This window comes from Macaca fascicularis, chromosome 14 (assembly GCF_037993035.2).
Source record: "Macaca fascicularis isolate 582-1 chromosome 14, T2T-MFA8v1.1".
NCBI classification, from domain to species: Eukaryota; Metazoa; Chordata; class Mammalia; order Primates; family Cercopithecidae; genus Macaca; species Macaca fascicularis.
The window spans coordinates 24,885,689-24,910,313 of NC_088388.1; the positions used below are offsets into that span (position 1 = coordinate 24,885,689).

A 24,625-nucleotide genomic window follows, 5' to 3' on the forward strand; every position below is an offset into this window, starting at 1 on the left:
TTAACGAATGTTTCTCCTGAACATAGGAAATATGAGCAATTTTTCTCTTGTCCAAGAATACATAGTGTAACATACCCAAGTACTTGCACAACATTTTATATTCTCTGCATAAAGCCATAGGTAAGGCTTTGAAATGGACTAAAATCTGTATCTGGTTAACAGAACAATTTCTACAAAATGTCTTTCTTTTATGTAGCTATGTATCCAAACTGTTTCAGAAACAGATTGATATCTAGATTGCTTGCATTTTCACAGAGTTTTAAGAATTCACACCCTACAGACTTTATGAAGTCCCTTTTAAACCAAAGTTTTCTCATGCAGTAAGGGATGGCTCCCAGATACTTTAGAATAGAGGTTTCAGTTCAAAGTAGAGATATGAAAATTGTAATTATGTAACTGGAGTATTTACCACAGAAAGAAAAAGTTAAAAAATTAAGATAAAAATGTCTTTGTTCCTACATCTTTGTCCACCTATGGAAAAAAATGTATGAAGTAAATAAATAATAATATAAAAAAGCAACATAAAATAGACTATGATAAAATAATTATAAAAGAAAAATAGTAAGACTATGCTGCATCTGAATATTTGCATTTGTGAAATTGGGCATTTAAATTCTGTACCTTTAAGTTTATTTAAAAAATTGAAAAAAAAAAAACCAAAAACCAGACTCATTTAAAGAAGTTCTCCAGCAAAAGCAGGAAGGCATATGCCTGGTGGCCACCACCAACTCACAGGTTCAGTCTCATAAATAGGCAGCTAATTATTAAGTGCCTTTTGAAAAACATACAGCCTGACATCATTTTCTATGGTGACACTTCATGCCAAAATACATACAGAATTAGGGTTGGGTTAATTAATGTCCCATGGAGATTTTAAAACTTTACTTCCTTCCCAATAATTAGTTTAATGCAGTGAAAAAAAAATCCAAAAACACACATCCCAGAAAGGCTCCATGTAAGACAAAACATAATAAGTGTGCCAAGCATCCACAACCCACTGCATATGGATGGTGAGTTGATTAATATGATGTTATAAGGCAAAACAAAAATTGAATCTTCACTATGCCCTTTCGGTTACAATTTTAAAGGGAGGCAGGACAGAAGGGGTGAATAACAGACCTAATAGGAAAACATTTCATTGGGTTTTTCATTATAGTAAAAACATCTCAGTAGAGAGATAAAATGCATTTACTAAATTCACCAGAATGGAGACATGATTATTAGAACACTTTAGGTGCTTTATAAATTCATTTTGCACTAATCTCCCTTTTGAAATCTGAGCACAAGGAAGAAAAGAAGTACCTCCTTTCATAATACAGTTGGAGGACACTGAAAATGGTCTTTATTTCCAGACATTTTGGATGACGAGTTCTATTCTGATAATCATTTTGAACAGAGAAACCGAAGTATCAGCTATTAAAAATAAGTTAACTCCCAAATTGTGATTACAACCTCAACTTTAGCTAGTGTATCGATGGGGAAAAATCTTTTTCTAAATATTTGTTTTAGCATATGTGTGTTTTATATTTGGCCAATTTAGCTCTTGCCTTCAAATGTGAAAGTGATCTCTAATTGTTATTAACAGAGCTAATAAAGTTATATAAGTTATATCCAGTCAACTGAAAAACACAGATAATATATAAACTGAATCTCTAGTTATTTTTAATAATGTATACATTATATATGTGTATAAAATACATTTGTGTTTAATTACACAAATATATTTTAAACATATAAAATATATTTGTTTAATTACACAAATATATTTTAAATGTATAAAATTGTGCAGGTCTGCCAAGGGTAGCAAAAAAACTACACCAGAAAAAAAAGGCATTGTATGAAAACAGTATCATAACTAGTTATAGCCAAAAAAAAAAAATTAAAAAGAGTCCATAGCTGATAGTAGTGGAATATTAAGAAGGATGTATTTCATATATTAAAAATCCTCAAATATTATGAATACCACAATTCGAGTGTTACTGAAGACCCTAGCCAAACTCACTGACCCAAGTGAGATTAGCAATTGGACAGATTAATAGCGGTTTCCACTTGGAAACAAGAAAATGAAGCTTTCATCTATACATCTGGCCCTTCTTTTTTAAAACAGGGCAGCAGCCTTGCCATTCCAGGAGGTGGCTATGTTTGGCAAAGTGTTACAAGGACCTAGAGTGATGAGAAAACTCCCATTCCTGTTAGAATCTATTCCATAACACTGTCTTGTCAATAAACTCAGGTTAAACAATGGTGGGAGTGATTTCAAAATGCTATGCTTATTGGACCCAGAAAAAAAATAGAGGTGTGACAACTGGCTTTTCTTTACTTATTTCCTAATGAAAGAATAGAAGCTGCCACTGCCGAGGCATTTGAGATACATTCTTTTTTCTGTGATGTCTACTGGTTTCAAGAGGGCATCATTTGAGAAGAGAGTAGTTTTGTTTGAATTGTGATATTTTTATTACCTCTCTTCCAGTTAATAATAAGTTGATGGTTTACACAGGTAATGAACTAACCAGATTTGGAAACAATAAGCAAATAAATGAAATGTGCCCTTCACATCCTTCTACCACCTGTCTTCTTTCTATCCATCTATCACCTATCTTACATCTCCAAAATCTTGTTAATGTGATGTTATTTACTATCATGGCAACTGACTCAGTTCTGTGCACTAAAGTAACATTTCCTTCCCTCCATAACACAGTTCACCCTGTTCAGTCCTCTAATCATTGCCAAGAAGACAAAATTGATTTAATGAATGAAGTGTACATAAGTTTTGATTGGAATTCACTGCCTAATACTTTAATGAGCCCATAGATGTTCATAGTTTAGAACAAGTCAGTAGAGAATCCAAGGAATCATTTCACTTGTCTTTTCTTGTTTTTGATTGTTTTGCATATACCCGAATGAAAGTAAGTCCTTAGGGAAATATTTTTGAATAAGCCAAAACCTGAATGACCTGGTAGGCTATTTTATAGTTAATTCGTATATATTTATAGTTAAATTATGTAAATATATAGCTATATAAATATATATAATTGCAAATATATACATTTATATCTTTATGTTTATATAAATATACAATTTAATTATGTAAATATATAGTTAAACTATATAAATATATAGACACATATATATGTATATCTATATATTTGTGTGTTTAGAAAGAGGATACTTTAAAATATTAATTACAAGGCATAGTATATTAAATGAATAAACCAGTAACGTCATTTATTTTCAAGTATCATATACTGTACAGAATGTGCTGTACTCTTATACAACAAGCAGCATAGAAGGTTAGTTTACACCAATAGCACCACAAATATTTGACTAGTATTTTGTGCTACAATGTTAGGGAGGCTATGACATCACTAGGTGATAGTCATCTTCCAGCTCCATTACAGTCTTAGGGGTCCACCATCTTACATGTGATTCAGCATTGATAAAAACATCTCTATGCGACACATGACTGTGCTTGATATATTAGATCATTTCCGCTCTTATTCAAAATCCATCACCTTTAAGACATCTGTATTTGGTCTTTGAGCTATCCAAAATAGAAATATATTAAACATATTTTTGTTAAGTGTTTTCAATTTATCATGACTGACAGCTCTCTGTTGGTGATAGAAAATTTCCATTCTGACTTCACTATTTTTGCCTGAAGATGCCAGGTTAAAGTTGATATCTGAAAATATATAACAGTTTTATTCCTATTAATTATGTCATCATACTAATGTTCTTGGTTTTTGACTGCTTGTAAAGATTTTTATCCTTTGATTTTTATGATAAATTATTTTCATTCCTTTTAAGTCAATTGGATATTCCTAATCTTCTGAGCCTTCTCTCCAGTCAGATCAGATATAAATGTTAAAATGTTAACACACACCATGTAAAACAATGCAAAACAAGAGGAACCTGCGAAAAATCAAATCGACTGCAATTCTCTTTTATGACAGTCGCAATACTAGATATATTAATATTGTTTTATATGTTATTTTTTAACTTTTAATTTAGTAATCTAAAATTTTATTTTAAAAAAACGGTAGAGTCTCAAGTTTGCAGACAATTTGCGGCTCAGAAAGGTATTAAATGATGTATACAAGGTCACAAAGCCAGTAAATGAAGAGACTGGTGTGGAAATGGGACCTGCCTTCCTCCAAAGATCAGATCCTGGCATACATAATTTCAACTAACAAGGGTCCTCAAGGTGTGTGATATTTAATACCCAGTCATAGTACTTAAGTACCATTTAGAAATGAGACAATTCCTAAGGAATTCTAATGGATTAAAAACAATCTGGTAGGGCACAGTGGCTCATGCCTGTAATCCCAGCACTTTGGTAGGCTGAGGTAGGTGGATATTGAGGTCAGGAGTTCAAGACCAGCCTAGCCAACATGGTGAAACCCTGTCTCTACTATTAAAAAAAAAAAAAGTACGAAATGATTTGTTTGCAGTAGCAGGGAACAGAAAACACTGATTAAAAACTAAAACTCTGGAGGAAGGAGAGGGGCGAGTGTGGCCGGCAACGTGGGATCATCAGGGTCCTAATGACAGATGCTGGCTGAAAAGGACAATCCACTTATTTAAACATATACTTTTTTATTATTTATTTATTTATTATTTATTTATTTTTTTTGAGATGGAGTCTCACTCTGTCGCCAGGCTGGAGTGCAGTGGTGCAATGTCAGCTCACTGCAGCCTCTGCCTCCCGGATTCAAGCAATTCTTCTGCCTCAGCCTCCCGAGTAGCTGGGAGACAGTTTGTTATTTTGGTTTTCTTTTTGCTGTCTTTATTTGTTTTTTAAATTAAAAATTAGATTCCTGGGCAAGATGTCCAAATAGGAACAGCTCCGGTCTACAGCTCCCAGCGAGACTGATGTAGAAGGCAGGTGATTTCTGCATTTCCAACTGAGGTAGCCAGTACATCTCACTGGGACCGGTTAGACAGTGGGTGTACCCCACCACAGAGGGCAAGCAGAAGCAGGGTGGGGCATTGCCTCACCCGGGAAGCACAGGGGTTGGGGAACTCCCTCCCCTAGCCAAAGGAAGCCATGAGGGACCATGCTGTGAGTGACAGTGCTATCCGACCCAGATACTACAGTTTTCCCATGGTCTTCACAACCCACAGACCAGGAGATTCCCTCAGGTGCCTACACCAGAAGGGTCCTGGGTTTCAAGCACAAAACTGGGTGGCTGATTGGGCAGAAACCGAGCTAGCTGCAGAAAGTTTTTTGTTTGTTTGTTTTTGGTTTTTGTTTGTTTGTTTATTTTTTCTTTTTTCATACCCCAGTGGAGCCTGGAAAGCCAGCGAGACAGAACTATTCACACCCCTGGAAAGGGGGCTGAAGTCAGAGAGCTAAACGGTCTTGTTCAGCTGGTCCTACCCCCACAGAGCTCAGCAAGCTAAGATCCACTGGCTTGAAATTCTCACTGCCAGCACAGCAGTGTGAAGTCCACCCAGGGCTCCATCTTGGTGGGGGGAGGTGGGTCTGCCATTACTGAGGCTTGATTAGGTGGTTTTCCTGGTTATAGTGTAAACAAAGCCACTGGGAAGTTTGGACTGGGCGGAGCCCACTACAGCTCCTCAAAACTGCTGTAGCCAGACTGCCTCTCCAGATTCTTCCTCTCTGGGCAGGGCATCTCTGAAAGAAAGGCAGTAGCCTCAGTTAGGGGCTTATAGATAAAACTCCCATCTCCCTGGGACAGAGCACTTGGGGGAAGGGGCAGCTGTGGGTGCAACTTCAGCAGACTTAAAAGTTCCTGCCTGCCGGCTCTGAAGAGAGCAGCAGATCTCCCAGCATAGCACTCCAGGTCCACTAAGGAAGAGACTGCCTCCTCAAGTGGGTCCCTGAACCCTTTGCCTCCTGACAAGGAGAAATCTCCCAGCAGGGGTCAACAGACACCTCATACAGGAGAGCTCTGGCTGGGATCTGGTGGGTGCCCCTCTGAGAGGAAGCTTCCAGAGAAAGGAGCAAGCAGCAGTCTTTGCTGTTATGCAGTCTCTCTGGTGATACCCAGGCAAACAGGGTCTGGAGTGGATCCCTAGCAAACTCCAGCAGGCCTACAGAAGAGGGTGCTGTTAGAAGAAAAACTAACAAACAGAAATCAAGAGCATCAACGTCAACAAAAAGAATGATCATGCAAAAACTCCATCCAAAGATCACCAACAGCAAAGACCAAAGGTAGATAGATCCACAAAGATGAGGAAAAACCAGCATGAAACGGCTGAAAATTCCAAAAACCAGAAATGCCTCTTCTCCTCCAAAGGATCACAACTCCTTGCCAGCAAGGGAACAAAACTAGACGGAGAATGAGTTTGATGAATTGACAGAAATAGGCTTCAGAATGTGGATAATAACAAACTCTTCCGAGCTAAAGGAGCATGTTCTAACCCAATGCAAGGAAGCTAAGAACCTTGATAAAGGTGCTGGAAAGGATGTGGAGAAATAGGAACACTTTTACACTGTTGGTGGGATTGTAAACTAGTTCAACCATTATGGAAAACAGTATGGCGATTCCTCAAGGATCTAGATCTAGATGTACCATATGACCCAGCCATCCCATTACTGGGGATATACCCAAAGGATTATAAATCATGCTGCTATAAAGACACATGCACACGTATGTTTATTGCGGCACTATTCACAATAGCAAAGACTTGGAATCAACCCAAATGTCCATCAGTGACAGACTGGATTAAGAAAATGTGGCACATATACACCATGGAATACTATGCAGCCATCAAAAAGGATGAGTTTGTGTCCTTTGTAGGGACATGGATGCAGCTGGAAACCATCATTCTTAGCAAACTATCACAAGAACAGAAAACCAAACACCGCAAGTTCTCACTCATAGGTGGGAACTGAACAATGAGATCACTTGGACTCGGGAAGGGGAACATCACACACCGGGGCCTATCATGGGGGGGGGGAGGGGGGAGGTAAATGACGAGTTGATGGGTGCTGACGAGTTGATGGGTGCAGCACAGCAACATGGCACAAGTATACATATGTAACAAACCTGCACATTATGCACATGTACCCTAGAACTTAAAGTATAATAATAATAAAATAAATAAATAAATAAATAAAATATTTCAAGAAAAAAAAAGGGTTAGAGCAATTTCTAACTAGAATAACCAGTTTAGAGAGAACATAAATGTCCTGATGGAGCTGAAAAACACAGCACAAGAACTTTGTGAGGCATACACAAGTATCAATAGCCAAATGGATCAAGCAGAAAAAAGGCTATCAGAGATTGAAAATCAATTTATTGAAATAAAGTGTGAAGAAAAGATTAGAGAAAAAAGAATGAAAAGAATGAACAAAGCCTCCAAGAAATATGGGACTATGTAAAATGACCAAACCTATGTTTGATTGGTGTACCTGAAAGTTACAGGGAGAATGGAATCAAGTTGGAAAACACAATTCAGGATATTATTTGGAATTTCCCCAACCTAGCAAGTCAGGCCAACATTCAAATTCTGGAAATACAGAGAACACCACAAAGAAACTCCTCGAGAAGAGCAACCCCAAGAAACATAATAATCAGATTCACTAAGGTTGAAATGAAGGAAAAAAAAATGTTAAGAGCAGCCAGAGAAAGGTCACGTTACCCACAAAGAGAAGCCCGTCAGACTAACAGGGGATCTCTCTGCAGAAACCCTAAAAGCCAGAAGAGAGTTGGGGCCAATATTCAACATTATTAAAGAAAAGAATTTTCAAAGTAGAATTTCATATCCACCCAAACTAAGCTTCGTAAGTGAAGGAGAAATAAAATCCTTTAAAGACAAGCAAATGCTGAGGGATTTTTGTCACCACCAGGCGTGCCTTACAACAGCTCCTGAAAGAAGCCCTAAATATGGAAAGGAAAAACTGGCACCAGCCACTGCAAAAAGAAACCAAAATGTAAAGACCATTGATACTATGAAGAAACTGTATCAACTAACAGGCCAAATAACCAGCTAGAATCATAACGACATGATCAAATTTACACATAACATTATTAAACTTAAATGTAAACTGGCCACATGCCCCAATTAAAAGGCACACACTGACAAATTGGATAGTCAAGAACCATGTGTGTGCTCTGTTCAGCAGACCTATCTCATGTGAAAAGACACACATACACTCAAAATAAAGGGATGGAGGAAGGTTTACCAAGCAAATGGAAAGCAAAGAGAAGCAGGGATTGCAATCCTAGTGTCTACCAAAATAGACTTTAAACCAACAAAGATCAAAAAAGACAAAGGCATTAGATAATAGTAAAGGGGTTGATTCAACAAGAAGATTTAACTATTCTAAGTATATATGCACCCAATACAGAAGCACCCAGATTCATAAAGTAAGTTCTTAGATACCTACAAAGAGACATAGACTCCCACACAATAATAGTGGGAGACTTTAACACCCACTGTCAATATTAGATAGATCAATGAGACAGAAAATTAACATGGATATTCAGGACTTGAACTCAGCTCTGAACCAAGAGGACTTTAATAGACATCTACCGAACTCTCCATCCCCAATCAACAGAATATACATGCTTCTCAGCACCACATCACACTTATTCTAAAATGAACCACATAATTGGAAGTAAAACACTCCTCAGCAAATGCAAAAGAATGGAAATCATAACAAACTGTCTCTCCGACCTCAGTGCAATGAAGTTAGAACTTAGAATTAAGAAACTCACTCAAAACCACACAACTACATGGAAACTGAAAAACCTGCTCCTGAATAACTATGGGGTAAATAACTAAATGAAAAGAAAAGAAATAAGTTATTTGAAACCAATGAAAACAAAGATACAATGTACTAGAATCTTAGGGACACAGCTAAAGCAGTGTTTAGAGGGAAATTTATAGCACTAAATGCCCACAGGAGAAAGCAGGAAAGATCTAAAATTGACACCCTAACATCACAATTAAAATGAACTAGAGAAACAAGAGAAAACAAATTCAAAAGCTAATGGAAGACAAGAAATAACTAAGATCAGAGCAGAACTGAAGGTGACAGAGACACAAAAAACTTATCAAAAAAATCAGTGAATCCAGGAGCTGTTTTTTTGAAAAGAATAACAAAATAGATAGCCCACTATCCAGAATAATAAAGAAGAAACGAGAGAAGAATCAAACATACACAATAAAAAATGATAAAAGGGTATCACCACTGATCCCACAGAAATACAAACTACCATCAGAGAATACTATAAACACCTCTATGCAAATATATGAGAATAAACTATAAAATAGAAATGGATAAATTCGTGGACACATATACACCCTCCCAAGACTACACCAGGAAGAAGTCAAATCCCTGAATAGACCAATAACAAGTTCTGAAATTGACGCAGTAGTTAATAGGGTACCAAAAAAAACAAAAACAAAAACCCAGGACCAGATGGATTTACAGCCAAATTCTACCAGTGGTACAAAGAGAAGTTTGTGCCATTCCTTCTGAAATTATTTCAGTGGAAAAACGGGCTCCTCCCTAACTCATTTTATGAGGCCAGCATCATCATGATACCAAACCCTGGCAGAGACACAACAAAGAGAAAATTTCAGGCCAGTATCCCTGATGAACATCAAAGCAAAAATCCTCAATAAAATACGAGCAAACTGAATCCAGCAACACATTAAAAAGCTTATCCATCATGATCAAGGCAGCTTCAACCCTGGGATGCAAGTCTGGTTCAACATACGCAAATCAGCAAACATAATCCATCACATAAACAGAACCAATGACAAAAACCACGTTATTATCTCAATAGATGCAGAAAAGGCCTTCAATAAAATTCAACACTCCTTCATGCTAAAAACATTCAATAAATTAGGCATTGATGGAATGTGTATCAAAATAATAAGAGCTATTTATGACAAACCTACAGCCAATATCATATTGAATGGGCAAACCTGGAATCATTCCCTTTGAAAACTGGCACAAAACAAGGATGCCCTCTCTCACCACTGCTATTCAACACAGTATTGGAAGTTCTGGCCAGGGCAATCAGGTAAGAAAAAGAAAGAAAGGTACCCAAATAGCAAGAGAGGAAGTCAAATGATCTTTGTTTGCAGATGACATGATTGTATATTTAGAAAACCCCATCGTCTCAGCCCCAAAACTCCTTAAGCTGATAAGCAACTTCAGCAAAGTCTTGGGATACAAAAATCAATGGGCAAAAATCACAAGCATTCCTATACACCAGTAATAGACAGAGAGCCAGATCATGAGCAAACACCCATTCACAATTGCTACAAAGAGAATAAATAACCTAGGAATACAACTTACAAGGGATGTGAAGGGCCTCTTCGAGGAGAACTACACACCACTGCTCATGGAAATAAGAGAGGACACAAACAAATGGAAAAACATCCCATTCTCATGGATAGGAAGAATCATTAGCATGAAAATGGCCATACTGCCCAAAGTAATTTATAGATTCAATGCTATTCCCATCAAGCTACCATTGACTTTCTTCACAGAATTAGATAAAAACTAGTTTAAATTTCATATGAAACCAAAAAAGAGCCACAATAGCCAAGACAATCCTAAGCAAAAAGAACAAAGCTAGAGGCATCACATTACCTGACTTCAAACTATACTACAAGGTGACAGAAACCAAAACAACATGGGACTGATACCACAACAGATATATAGACCAATGGAACAGAACAGAGGCCTCAGAAGTAACACCACACATTTACAACCAGCTTTGTAATCTTTGACAAACCAGACAAAAGCAATGAGGAAAGGATTCCCTATCTAATAAATGGTGTTGGAAAAACTTGCTAGCCATATACAGAAAACTGAAACTGGATCCCTTCCTTACACCTTATACAAACATTAACTTAAGATGGATTAAAGATTTAAACGTAAGACCTAAAATCATAAAAACCCTAGAAGAAAACCTAGGCAATACCATTCAGGACATAGGCATGGGCAAAGACTTCATGACTAAAACACCAAAAGCAATGGCAACAAAAGACAAAATTGACAAATGGGATCTAATTAAACTAAAGAACTTCTGCACAGCAAGAAGAACTATCATCAGAGTGAACAGGCAACCTATAGAATGGGAGAAAATTTTTGCAATCTATCCATCTGACAAAGGGCTAATATCCAGACTCTAAAAGGAACTTAAACAAATTTACAAGAAAAAAAAAAAAAAAACATCAAAAAGTAGGTGAAGGATATGAACAGACGGTTCTCAAAAGAAGAGATTTATGCAGCCAAAAAGCATGTAAAAAAAAAAGCTCATCATCATTGGTCATTAGAGAAATCCAAATCAGAACCACAATGAGATACCGTCTCATGCCAGTTAAATTGTCCATGATTAAACAGTAAGGAAACAACAGATGTTACAGAGGATGTGGAGAAATAGGAAGGCTTTTTTTTTTTTTTTTTCGGTTTTCTTTTTTATTTTATTTTATTTTATTTATTTATTTTTTTAATTTATTTTTTATTATTATTATACTTTAAGTTCTAGGGTACATGTGCATAACGTGCAGGTTTGTTACATATGTATACTTGTGCCATGTTGCTGTGCTGCACCCATCAACTCGTCAGCACCCATCAACTCGTCATTTACGTCAGGTATAACTCCCAATGCTATCCCTCCCCCCTCCCCCCTCCCCATGAAGGCTTTTACACTGTTGATGGGAGTGTAAATTAGTTCAACCATTGTGGAAGACAGTGTGGAGATTCCTCTAGGATCTAGAACCAGAAATACTATTTGACCCAACAATCCCATTACTGGGTATATATTGCAAAGGATTATAAATAAACCTACTATAAATATACATGCACAGGTATGTTTATTACAGCACTATTTACAATAGCAAAGACTTGGAACCAATACAAATGCCCATTAGTGTTAGCCTGGATAAAGAAAATATGGCATATATATATATACATACACACACACACACACACATCACACATATTGTGGAATACTATACAGCTATAAAAAAGAATGAGTTCATGTCCTTTGCAGGGACGTGGATGAAGCTGGAAACAATCATTTTCATCAAACTAACACAGGAACAGAAAACCAAACTCCGCATGTTCTCACTCATAAGTGGGAGTTGAACAATGAGAACACATGGGCACTGGTAGGGGAACATCACACACTGGAGCCTGGCAGAGTGTAGGTGGCAAGGGGAAGGATAACATTAGATGAAATACCTAATGTAGATGACAGGTTGTGGGTACAGCAAACCACCATGACACATGCATATGAAACAAACCTGCAAGTTCTGCACATGCACCCCAAAACTTAAAGTATAATAAAAAGAAATTAAAAAGAAAAAGAAAAAGAAAAAAAATTATGAAAAAAATTAACAAACTAAAATTGTATATATTTATATTGTATGTACAACACGGTGTTTTGAAATATGTATACATTTTTAAAGAAAAAAAGAACCCAGCATGATGTTTTAAAATATGTATACATTTTTAAAGAAAATAAAATAAGCCCTAGCTTTCTTTTGATTAAGAAAAGTAAAAAAAAAGAAAAAAAAAAAGGACAGAAAGAAAATATGTGTACATTGTGGAATGGCTCAAAGTAATTAATACATGTATTATCACATATCCCTATCATTTTTTATTTTTTTTTTGGTAAGAACACTTAAAATGTTCTCTCTTAGCAATCTTTGAGTATGCAATGCATTGTTGTTTGTTTTTGTTGTGGTGGTTATAAAATGGCCATTTGGAAGCATTTTATTTACCTACAAAGGATGCAGACACATTACACCAATTACTTGTCTATTATTTAGAGTTTAGTAATAAATGAGAAAGTAATGATTCTTAAAACAAAACAAAACAAAAAACAAAAACAAAAGGCACTAATAGTCTAGATATAGGTCTGGCCTTAAGATTAGTTGATCTAATAGTTCAATCATACCAAGATCCAGGCTTTTTCCATCCATATAATCTGTATTCTTTTTGGATATCTTTTACAGTCATATCAGTAGTAAGGGGTCTACAGCACCTCCATATCTTTCAATATCCCAAAGAAAGAGAAGAGCCCATTTCATTTTCTGTCTCTTAAGAATGTGGCAAAATACCTGGCAGATCATTCCATTTTGCCTTACTAGCCATATATTAGGTCATATTCCTGTTCCAGTAACCATTGGCATTGGAAATAACATTACTATTTTTGGTTTAGAGCAAATAATCTAGATTTAACAAATAAATATTGCTGATTAAACCACTATATTTTTAAAGATACAACCATCTACACATCCTAAATTTATTTTCCAAGGACCGTTTTAATCTGTCTGTAAAATTCAAGGCTCTCTACTCATAGAATCAAAAATAAGTGACTAGAGCACCAATAATGTCTCAGAATTTATCTGCGTCTTTCAAAGTTAGAGTTCGAAAAAATATGGCTCCAAAAAGTTTATTTTGCTGCTTATTCACCTCTACTAGTCATGTAAAACTCCTTATATAAAGCTCCTCATACTCTGTAAACACTGTTGTCTGAACTATCAATGAGAGATAAAAAGTAGTATTTTGATTGAACCATATGAAGTCGCTAATATTTAACCAATATTTGCAATTGAAAATGTAACAATTTCAAGTTGTTACTATATGAACACCAATGTTTAAGTGAAATAAATATTTCTAAAAGTTTGAGCAGACTGCTTGGCAAGTAATTATTATGGAATAAATGGTTTAGGAATCTGCATAAACTTGTTTTGAACATAGTTGTTTGAATCCTTACCAATGTTAAGATAACAAGATTCCTTAGTTTTACTACTTAAGGGAAGGAAGATAGAGACTAGAAAAATCTCTCTGCCTTTCAATTGATTAGAAATATTGTATTTCAGCTGACAGAGAGTGAGAAAGAGAGAGAGAATCTAAACTTGAGACATTGATTAGTTAACTTGGGTGTTTTGAAAATTGTCAGTAGTAATGATGGCTAAGGTGAGATGAAAAAGGGATGCCAAAAGGGAATGTCAGCCAATTGGGAGGGAAAAACTGTAGGAAATGAAAGAACAATTCTAAGAAGGGGATTTTTTGATGCCTGGGAGGAATTCCCAGTCAACTACCTAGTATATAAGGTTGGTCTCTTCCTAATTGCTGGTATCAAAGGACTGAGAGTAAGTCCAGACATCAAACGAAAATGACAATAATAAAGTAGACTAGAATGGCTACTGGACGTCTTAATGGGAGTAAATATAGGAAACAGTCATCCAATGTGGCTATTGCACTATCCAGGGGTCAGTGTGTCACCAGGCAAGTGGTTCTCAAATTTCAATATAGATTAGAATGAAAATTCAATATAGATTAGAATTTCAATAGAGATTAGAATCTCAATAGGCACAGAAAAGTCACTTCTCAAATTCTACAAAAGATGTTTGGAACAGGCTGAATGAAAACATAGGTTTCGTTCTGTGATGTGAAACAGTACATCACAAAACGTTCTCACAGTTAGCTTGTTTCTAGTTTTTGTTGTTGTTGTTGTTGTTGTTTTGAGACAGAGTCACACTCTGTTACCCAGGCTGGTGTTCAGTGGCACAATCTCGGCTCACTGCAAGCTCTGCCACCTGAGTTCACGCCATTCTCCTGTCTCAGCCTCCCAAGTAGCTGAGACTACAGGCACACACCACCACACCTGGCTAATGTTTTGTATTTTTAGTAGAGACGGGGTTTCACTGTGTTAGCCAGGATGGCCTCGATCTGCTGACCTCATGATCTGCCCGCCTCGGCCTACCAAAGTGCTGGGATTACAGGCAGCTTGTTTCTAGTTTTTAGAGTTGGATCTTCGTATGTGCCTATAAGGCCACAAATGGGTAAGAAATGTCACTTTGCAAATTCTACAGGAAGAGTGTTTGGAACCTGATGAATCAAAATATCACAGAGTTGTAGAATCAATAGTTTAGGTGGGGCCCACAAATGGTGGATTTTTGACAATTTCCCAGGTGATTGTAATGTTTATGATCTAGGACCCACTTGAGAACCACAGTTCTACTACTATATTGAAATTTGAGAACCACTTGCCTGGTGACACACTGACCCCTGGATAGTGCAATAGCCACATTGGATGACTGTTTCCTATATTTACTCCCATTAAGAGGTCAAGTAGCCATTCTAGTCTACTTTATTATTGTCATTTACCTTAGATTATAGGGTAAGTGGCATAGTAAAAATTTTGTTCCATTATGGAGTTAATTGGAGAGATGTTGGTCAAATGATACAAAATTTCAGTTGGATAAAAGGAATAAATCCTAGATCTGTTTTACAATACAGTAACCATAGTTAATAATGCATTATAGTATTGAAATTTGCTAAGAGTAGATTTTACCTGTTACCATAAAAAATAGTATTTAAAGTAATGCATTTCTAAATTAGCTCAATGTAACCATTTTACAATGTGTACACATTTAAAAATATGTGTAATAAATATGTGCAATTATTATTTGTCAATTTAAAAATAAATAAGAGAAGCAAATTTGATCCAAAAATATCAGCAGGATAAGAACTGAAGATCATTGGGCCTTCACTGCTATATAAAAGGACATTCTGAAGAATGTTAAGAGTTGGGTCATGAGGCTATCCACATTGGGATGCAGAACGCAGAAGTTTCATGAGGCTGAACTAATTGGAATAGAGTTGTAGTGTTCAAAGTCCAGCATTGAAATCTGGCACCTGAGTTTATACATTGGATTTTTCAGTGTCCCCCAAAGACAAACAAGTGTAAGTGATAATGAATTAATAACATCAACTATCGTAGTCCAACTGCATAACCTTGCACTGTGAAGCACAAGGAAATAGTTGTGATTTATAATGCAAGCCTGAAGTGCAAGAGACATTATGGCTAATCACTTGACAACAGCATATATTCAATGCTAGGGAAGGGAAATAGAGCGGGAACAGGCATGTAGCAATAAGAGAAGGTGATATGATTGTATTATACCCTGCTCAAGCAAGAAATGAGAGACTAGAGTGTGGTTACTGGAAGCCTAAGTTAACTCTTGGCAGCTATCCACTAATATGGCCAAATCAGTGTTTCCTACGAATGTACCTTCTATTTAGCAATCTTGGTTGGCTTACACTGAAAAAGAAAAATGTGTTTTCTCATAACTTAATTATGTCCAGTATTTTTATTGCCTCCCAGACTGTATTATTCTATTAGGGCTGTCATAAGAAAATATCACAGACTGGGTAACATAAACATTATTTCTCATAGCTCTGGAGGCTAGAAGTCCATAATCACAGTGACAGTAGATTGAGTTTCTGGTGAGGGCTCTCTCCCTGGCTTACAGATGGATGCCTTCTTGCTGTGTCCTCAAGCAGCCGTTCCCTGAATGCAGGCTGAGAGAAAGAAAAAGCGAATTATCTGGTATCTTTTCTTGTAAGGACACTAACCTTGTTAGTTCAGGACCCCACCTTTGTGGCCTAAATTACTTCCGTTAGAGGCCTCATCTCAAAATACAGCCACAGTGGGAGTTAGGGCTTCAACATATGAATTGGTGTGGGGAGAGAAGGGCATGTGTTTTCAGTCCATAATACTGACCATGAGAAGACATAAGAAAAGTCTTATCACACCAGGACAAGAATTGGAACTAAGAAACGACATAAACTGAACCATGAATCCTGAGTTTTAGCAACCAGGTATACAGATTTTGACTTAGCAATAATAAAGATGACTCAATTTCCTTATCTTAAGCTGACACATTTAATTCAAAATTAATGATAGAACTTCTAAAAACTTAGTAATAATGTTTTAAATAATTAGATGGCAGATGCAGTGGATATTCCTTTAAAACCATATTGATCATTAATGTTTCTTTTTATATTTTCTAAATTCACACAACTTCTATATGTAATCAGTGTAAGTGAACAAAAAATGTTTCTTCCTGTAAAAGTGGGAAAGTTGTTTGTAGACTTTTTGTTTGTTATTTCTAATAATTAACAAGTGACATTGATTGATAAGTGGAAAATAAAGTGAAGAAGTGAAAAATTCCATCTGGTTCCCAGAGCATATAATGTTGAACAAAGTAACCAATATTAACAAATCTTAACAAAACATAATTTATCTTTTTTTTTTTTTTTTACTGTTCTTTATTAATAAGCCCTTGGAATTTGAACACAAATTCTTTTCTAAACTCTCTAAACCTCTTTTTTCTTAAAGTCAAACTTGGACAGCTCAAGATTATACAAATTTGATTTGACTAGAAGGAGAAAGAACAACTGATAAAAATCTATTTTACCAGTTCAAGGAAACCAGAACAGTGATGTATCACCAGATGGTAAATGGATTAATGTCACCTCTAATGATGTTTACTATTTTCAAATCCATGTTTTTGCAATTTTTGTTATTTGCCTTTCCACCTATTTCATTTGTTGTAAAAATTTATTAGTCACCACTCTAACATCTGCTTTTCCTATTCTATTATTTTAATGCAGATTTGCAGGAGCACTAAAAATCAGTTTCATAGTTAAAAGAGGAGATATTGAAATAGATCATACAATCAAATGCTTGGTAGTAAAATAAAGAAATAGAAATAATGCTGGAAGGATGAAGGCTGGTGTTGGGGAGATTTGCTGAGTAATAGGTGGACACACAATATCACTGCATTTTTCTTTTGATTTCTGCTTATATCTGTTTTTCTTTGATAGGAGGGTTTGCTGTCTTAATACTATTGTGTTGATTATTGCCACTGTAATATTATCTCTATGATTTTATCATGAAGTGTTATGGATCCTATCTGTACTTTAGGTAGTTGACAGAAGTTACACAAGTACATAGATCTTAGATATTTGGCACTCTGGAAATTCAAGTTAGTTTCTGTGTAAGATCTTTGAAAGAATAATATTTCCATTTTCTGAAATAGAGACTATCAGATTGGGAAAAATGAATTATAGTATACTTCTTTAAAATATCATAGAATATTTCTCCACCTAGTCCATCAGTTATATAAGAGTCAGTCTTTATTTTTCTAGATGTTTCAAATGTTGCGATTCTGGATTGAAATTATTTTTTACAGAATTAAAGAATATATGTCATCTATAGATTTATTCTTCTTCAGCAGCAGGTATATGCTCACCCTTTCTTCATTCCACTTGGTAAATGACCCTGTAAGTCACTGCCTTAGCATCTAACAGTTTTGAAGATCAGTTAAAAACAAGGATCCTTTCCACCTGTAGACGACTAATAGATATAAGAGAGTCAAGAATAATGGTTCTCCTTCCTTGGAAATTCAATTGCTTTCTGCTTCTTGGCCAGTTCACTTCATCCTAAGTGATGTCATGTTTTAACTCTAGGCTAAGACAAGTTTGAAATAGGTGATGGCCAGGCATGGTGGCTCACGCCTGTAATCCCAGCACTTTAGGAGGCTGAGGCAGGCACATGACCTGAGGTCAGCTGTTCGAGATCAGCCTGGCTAACATGGTGAAACCCCACCTCTACTAAAAATACAAAAATTAGCCGGGCATGGTGGTGGGCGTCTGTAATCCCAGCTACTTGGAGTCTGAGACGGGAGAATTGCTTGATCCCGGGAGGCAGAGCTTGCAGTAAGCTGAGATTGTGCCACTGTACTCCAGCCTGGGCGACAGAATGAGACTCTGTCTCAAAAAAAAAAAAAAAAGAAAAGAAACGAAATAGGTGATGAATGCTTATAGCAAATATTACTTTCTACCTGGAAGTTCAACACACAATAGAAAAATTTTGGTAGAAAATATCTAAAAAACAGGCAAAATTTAGAGACAATATTGCACTTGTATATACAAGAGGAAAATATAAAAATGCTGAAAAACTTATATTACATGCAAATATAGCAAAGTTAATGGTCTCTTCTATGATTCTCTTTTTTCAGGAAATACTATTTTAGGGGGAACAGTTAACTCAATTGGTCCTATTACAATTCATTCTCACTCCTAAATCCTCCCTAGAATGTTAAAGAAATATATATTTTTCTGATTATGAAGGAAACAATTGTTGACTGAATTAGGGATGAGGGATTTATTCTTCTATAATAATTATAAGAGATGGCTTATCATAACGAATAACTTTCAGGAGTTTTTACTGGCATTATATTCTTACTATCTTTCCAAGGTCAAAAATTTAAAATGAGAAATATATGCATATGTATATATGTACAGAATATATTTACACATAAATATTTATGTGTGTGGGTGTTTGGGTTAGTTACTACAACTCACATATTTTCAACAGATAAAAATATGTCTTCATATATTTATAAAATCTTTCTATATATATATTTTTCATCATATATAAACAAACTCCTTAGAGTATTAGAATGGACTTTATGCACATAGCAAGTCCACAGAAAGTAATTCATGTTCATTGGCAAGCTAGTTTGCATATGGAAAAAGTGGGAAGACTAGGAATATTTGCATTAGCAGATTCCAGGTGGTAACTACTTGGATAAATCAGATGAAATTTTCAATGCACATTTTTCATGAGCTGAATGGCCAGATCCCAGAAGAAGATATTCTGAGAGACAAAACATTTTCATCAGGGTTGAAAATATTGAGAAAGAATTAAAAATGCCAAGTAAATTTACAACAGTTGTTTCAATTAGCCAAAGCCATCTGAAACCTCTTTGCAAACAAGAAAATAAAAACACATGGACATATTCCCCTCTCTCTCACTTACATTTTCAAATTGTAGAACTATTACTCAGTGAGAAAGATTCAAATGTTAAAAGAAGGTAGAGTTTTCAGTTCACCTGGAGTTCTAAGAAAAGTTACATTAAAAATACCAGTAGAGTTATCTACTGCTATACTACTATAGTATCCTTTTCACAATAAAGCCCTAAAAGCAGCCAATGTTTGGGATTATTTTGGCACTAGTAGATGCATTTAATTAAATGTGTTATTTTCAATGGTATTTTTTGTTTACAAGCCTAAAATATATTATGTCCAAAACAGAAAATGAACAGCTGTATACATGTAAGGGTGTGTATATATATAGTTTAAGTATCATTGGCTATTTTTCCTCTATTTTTTCTGAGACAGGATCTCTGTCACCCAGGCTGCAGTGCAGTTGTGTGATCATGGCTGACTGCAGTCTGGATTCCCTGGGCTCAAGCAATCTTCCCTCTTCAGCCTCACCAGTAGTTGGGACCACAGGCACATACCACCATACCTGGCTAATTAAATTTTATTTTATTTTTTTAAAGAGACAGAGTCTCCATATGTTTTCCAGGCTGTTCTTGAACACCTGGTCTCCAGCGAACCTTCTGCCTAGCGAGGCTTCTCAAAGTGCTAAGATTACAGGTGTGAGCCACTGTGCCCAGCCCCTCTCCTCTTGAATGTTAGGATTTCAGTAGTTTTAACAATCTTCATAATATGCCAGTTTATTTGGCTATCAAATATATTAAAATATTTCTTCGGCTTTAGCTATTATTCTTCCATAATAATAAATGCAATTATTATTGTACCTATGGAAGAAGGGTCTCCAGCATGATTTATACGAAACATAAATTATCATCAATGCTAACTCTAAATAAGCATTGTGCAATTTCCTGAACATCACCAAGTTTATTTTTATATATTTAATATAGCAGGGATTGATTTTGAATAACTATAGCATTAATATTTGAAACCTGAAATGAATCTTTGAAATTAACTAGTACAGAAGTTAGCAAACTTCAGGTCACATCTGCCCAGACAGGTGAGCAAGCATCGAAAAATAGAATCTTTAATTCATAAGTACATGGATGAATTGTATCATATAAGTACTACTAAATCTATTATAACAGTAAAACGGAGGATCTCATTTTTATAGTAAAATGTCCAATACAGGCCGGGTGCGGTGGCTCACGCCTGTAATCCCAGCACTTTGGGAGGCCCAGGCGGGTGGAACAGGAGGTTAGGAGATCGAGACCATCCTGACAAACATGGTGAAACCCCATCTGTACTAAAAATACAAAAAATTAACCAGGCGTGGAGGTGGGCGCCTGTAGTCCCAGCTACCCGGGAGGCTGAGGTAGGAGAATGGCGTGAACCCGGGAGGCGGAGCTTGCAGTGAGCTGAGATCCGGCCACTGCACTCCAGCCTGGGTGACACAGCGAGACTCCGTCTCAAAAAAAAAAAAAAAGTCCGATACAAACAAGCCTATTTTAACACCGTTCTTTAAGAGTTTAGGGAATGGAAGTGGGCAAAAACAAGAGAGTACAGGCCATGTCACTAGTGACATGCCATAACATAAAGCCCTGATTGTCCTGTGATGTTGAGGAACTGGATGGAACTACAGATACCGAGATGACATGATAATGAAGATGATAATGGTGGATAAGGTAATAACAATAATGGTCACTTATGATGTCTTTTGTTGTTCTGGGAACTTTCTATACTTTATCTCATTAATACAATCACCCTATGAGGTAGGTGATTTTTTAGAACAAGGGGAGGTAAAACTCAGAGAGATTGAATAACTTGCTGTAGGACACGTAGCAAAGTAAACATTGACATTGAAAGTCAAATTTGGCCTAAATTCAAAGCCAGTGATTAAACAACGACAACAAGAACAACAAAACCCTATGAGACACAGGACTTTTCTGCTTGAGAGTTATATTATAAAATAAGGTATCTTAGAAATCTGAAATGGATTTCTATCTTCCTAGGGGAAAGTGACCTACAAAGGAGAACATAAAAGAGTGATTTTCAGTCATCTTTGATACCCTCTAAATAGTGCGTAAGATCAATTCTATAACTTTCTTTCTGTAAGTATTATTATTGGCATATAAAACAATATCAGAGCATATGATATACTTAACATCTAAGCGCACCTCGCTTGCTACAACAGAATGAGTGAGGCCTTAGGGCAAATACAATCCATGATCACATGATCAGCTGTCACAAAGTTTTGCTCTTAGTGGGGAATGAGATGGAATCCTTTCTTTGGTAGTGAAGGTATGATGGCATAGATTCTTACACCTGCCTGTAACGGGAGGTCTACATTTAAGAGAAGATTGGTCAGGCTGGGGATGGAAATAGGGACCCCCGGAGACAGAACTCTGTGTAGTCATTAACAAACTGGTCATATGACTCTGGATTTTTAAGTGTGCTATTTTCATGATAACTAATGTTTCCATCTTAGATCATTCCATTTTTCTTTTCGAACATACAATGACTGGAATTAAGTTGTGACACACTTACCAATGTTGCAAATGAAGTGCTATAAGTGTGAAGTACGTTGGATAACTAATTTAAAATCCAAAAATATCTTAACTGAAGAGAGCATCAGACCAAAACTAACAAGATAAAATGTAATGCAAACACACACCAGCAAATTTAATTGACATTGTGTTTTTACTGCTTCTTGCTCATGGAAAGGAATGCTATTAATATTTTTATTATTTAATCTGGTCAACATAGTAATATTTCTCTTAATTATAAAATGTTAGTAAATTACTTGGTGTTTTGTAAATATATGACCATGTAATCTTCAAATACCAATGTGCTTATGTCTTTCTTTGTGATATCTAGAACTTTCATATGTGTCATGGCTTATTCTGCATTGTCTGGGATTTGCCTGTCAATGACAAAGTATATCAATAATATACTGAAAATTAGGCTTGTTTTCTAACAAATAGATGATAAAATCAGATTTTTGCAGTCATTAGTACATTATCTGTGTAAGGGTCATGTATGACATTAAAAAGCAAAACAAATAAAAAAATACATTCAGAGAGATAGTCTAGAGATGTTTTAATCAAAGCAGTATGGACCACAGACCAGTCTGTGAACTTAGCATCAGTCTCTAAATATGTAAGTACAGAAATGAGAGCAGATGTTTAGAAATTTTACAGCAATTTGACAGAGTAATTTTATGTCTTTTGAGTCTAATAATAAAACATGTGATCTTGCATTTTGTAGAGCTTTGTTTTTTTGTGTTATTCTTTCAGTAACTCTTTTTTTATATATTTTACAAAAATGTCAGTCTGTAAAAATAGAGAAAATAAGTTGGTCTTGTTGGTTTGAGAATTACTTTTATATGAGGGAAAGAAATATGAGGATGGTGGTTGAGTTAGATGAATTTCATGTTTCAGTTTTCTTTTCTTTTTTTTTTTTTTTTTTTGAGACGGAGTCTCGCTCTGTCACCCAGGCTGGAGTGCAGTGGCGCAATCTCGGCTCACTGCAAGCTCCGCCTCCCGGGTTCACGCCATTCTCCGGCCTCAGCCTCCCGAGTAGCTGGGACTACAGGCGCCCGCCACTGCGCCCGGCTAATTTTTTTTTCTATTTTTAGTAGAGACGGGGTTTCACCATGGTCTCGATCTCCTGACCTTGTGATCCGCCCGCCTCGGCCTTCCAAAGTGCTGGGATTACAGGCGTGAGCCACCGCGCCCGGCCTCAGTTTTCTTTAAGCTATGCATGAAAGCTCCTACTGTAAACTATAGTACTACAGTTTGGGACACCCTGTGTTGCACTGCAATCAAATAATCAACTTATTGAGAATAGAGTTAGAAAGGGTGCATACAAATTCAAAACCCAGAATCCCAGGTTGGGTTTCTCAGCTCTGTGTGTGTGTGTGTGTGTGTGTGTGTGTGTTTCTGTGTGTGTGTGTGTGTGTGTGTGTTTCTGTCTTTTCTTTGCATGTGTTTTGCTAAGCCTCTTTCTCAGTTCTACCCAAACATTGACAATACCCAAGATGTGACTTTAGACATATTGAGGGCCAAATTTTTAGAGGATGTGAAGGACAGGACAAAAATAATAGCTTCCTATTGTGTTTAGCCTGTGTCCATTATTAAGCCACCTCAGTAACAAAAAGGGATTTATGGAATTGTTGACTTCTCTCCTTTGAACCCATGGTGTATGGCATGAAAGACATTTACATGAGACATTTGCCCATGGATGTCCATGAATGAATCTTAACAATATTCCTAATTTCTAGTGTGCCAGTTATAACTCCCCTTTCTTTTTTCCCCACTACTAGAAGTAGTATATATTGGATTTCAAGAGATATAAAATATGTTCCTTGTTCTTTCTTTTCTTTTTTTTTTTTTTTTTTTTTTGAGATGGAGTCTCACTCTGTCACCCAGACTGGAGTGCAGTGGCATGATCTTGGCTCACTGCAACCTCCACCTCCTGAGTTCAAGAGATTCTCCTGCCTCAGCCTCCTGAGTACCTGGGATTACGGGTGTGCACCACCATGGCTGGCTAATTTTTGTATTTTTAGTAGAGACAGGATTTCACCATGTTGGCAGGCTGGTCTCAAACTCCTGACCTTGTGACCTGCCCACTTCAGCCTCCCAAAGTGCTGGGATTACAGGCGTGAGCCACCGCACCGTCCCAAAATAAGTTACTTTTTAGATTCATTTTAAGTAAGTAATTCCTTAGCTTTAGATATTTAACTGTGAGGTTATTTTTTTCAACTCACAAATTACTATGATGGCACGACACTGTAGTAGTTTCCTGCTCATTAAATATAGAGGACACACTCAGACATAAACACGCAGGTTTGGTGTGTACACATATAACAAACAGATTTTTTATAAAGACGCACAGGGTAGAAAGTGATTTTACAGTTCACCTAGATCAACTCTTTTATGTGAAAGATGAAAAAAATCAAGGATTTACTGACAGAAATACAACGATTTGCATATTCATTCTGTGTATCAGCAGAACAGCGCATGCCAGTTCTGTTTTTTAAAA

At 36.3% G+C, this 24,625-nt stretch overlaps 1 protein-coding gene across 36 annotated transcripts in view; it reads left to right on the top strand.

Moving 5' to 3' along the window:
- Positions 1-24,625, top strand: part of LRRC4C (leucine rich repeat containing 4C) — a 1,324,460-nt gene that overhangs the window by 583,604 nt on the left and 716,231 nt on the right. Inside the window, exon 6 of one of the 36 annotated variants that reach the window (XR_012423323.1) lies at positions 17,136-19,590. The exons of the other annotated variants lie outside the window; for them this stretch is intronic. The gene's annotated coding sequence lies outside the window, so the exon portion shown is untranslated. Of the gene's footprint in view, positions 1-17,135; positions 19,591-24,625 lie in introns of those variants that run through there. 36 annotated transcript variants of the gene reach the window in all.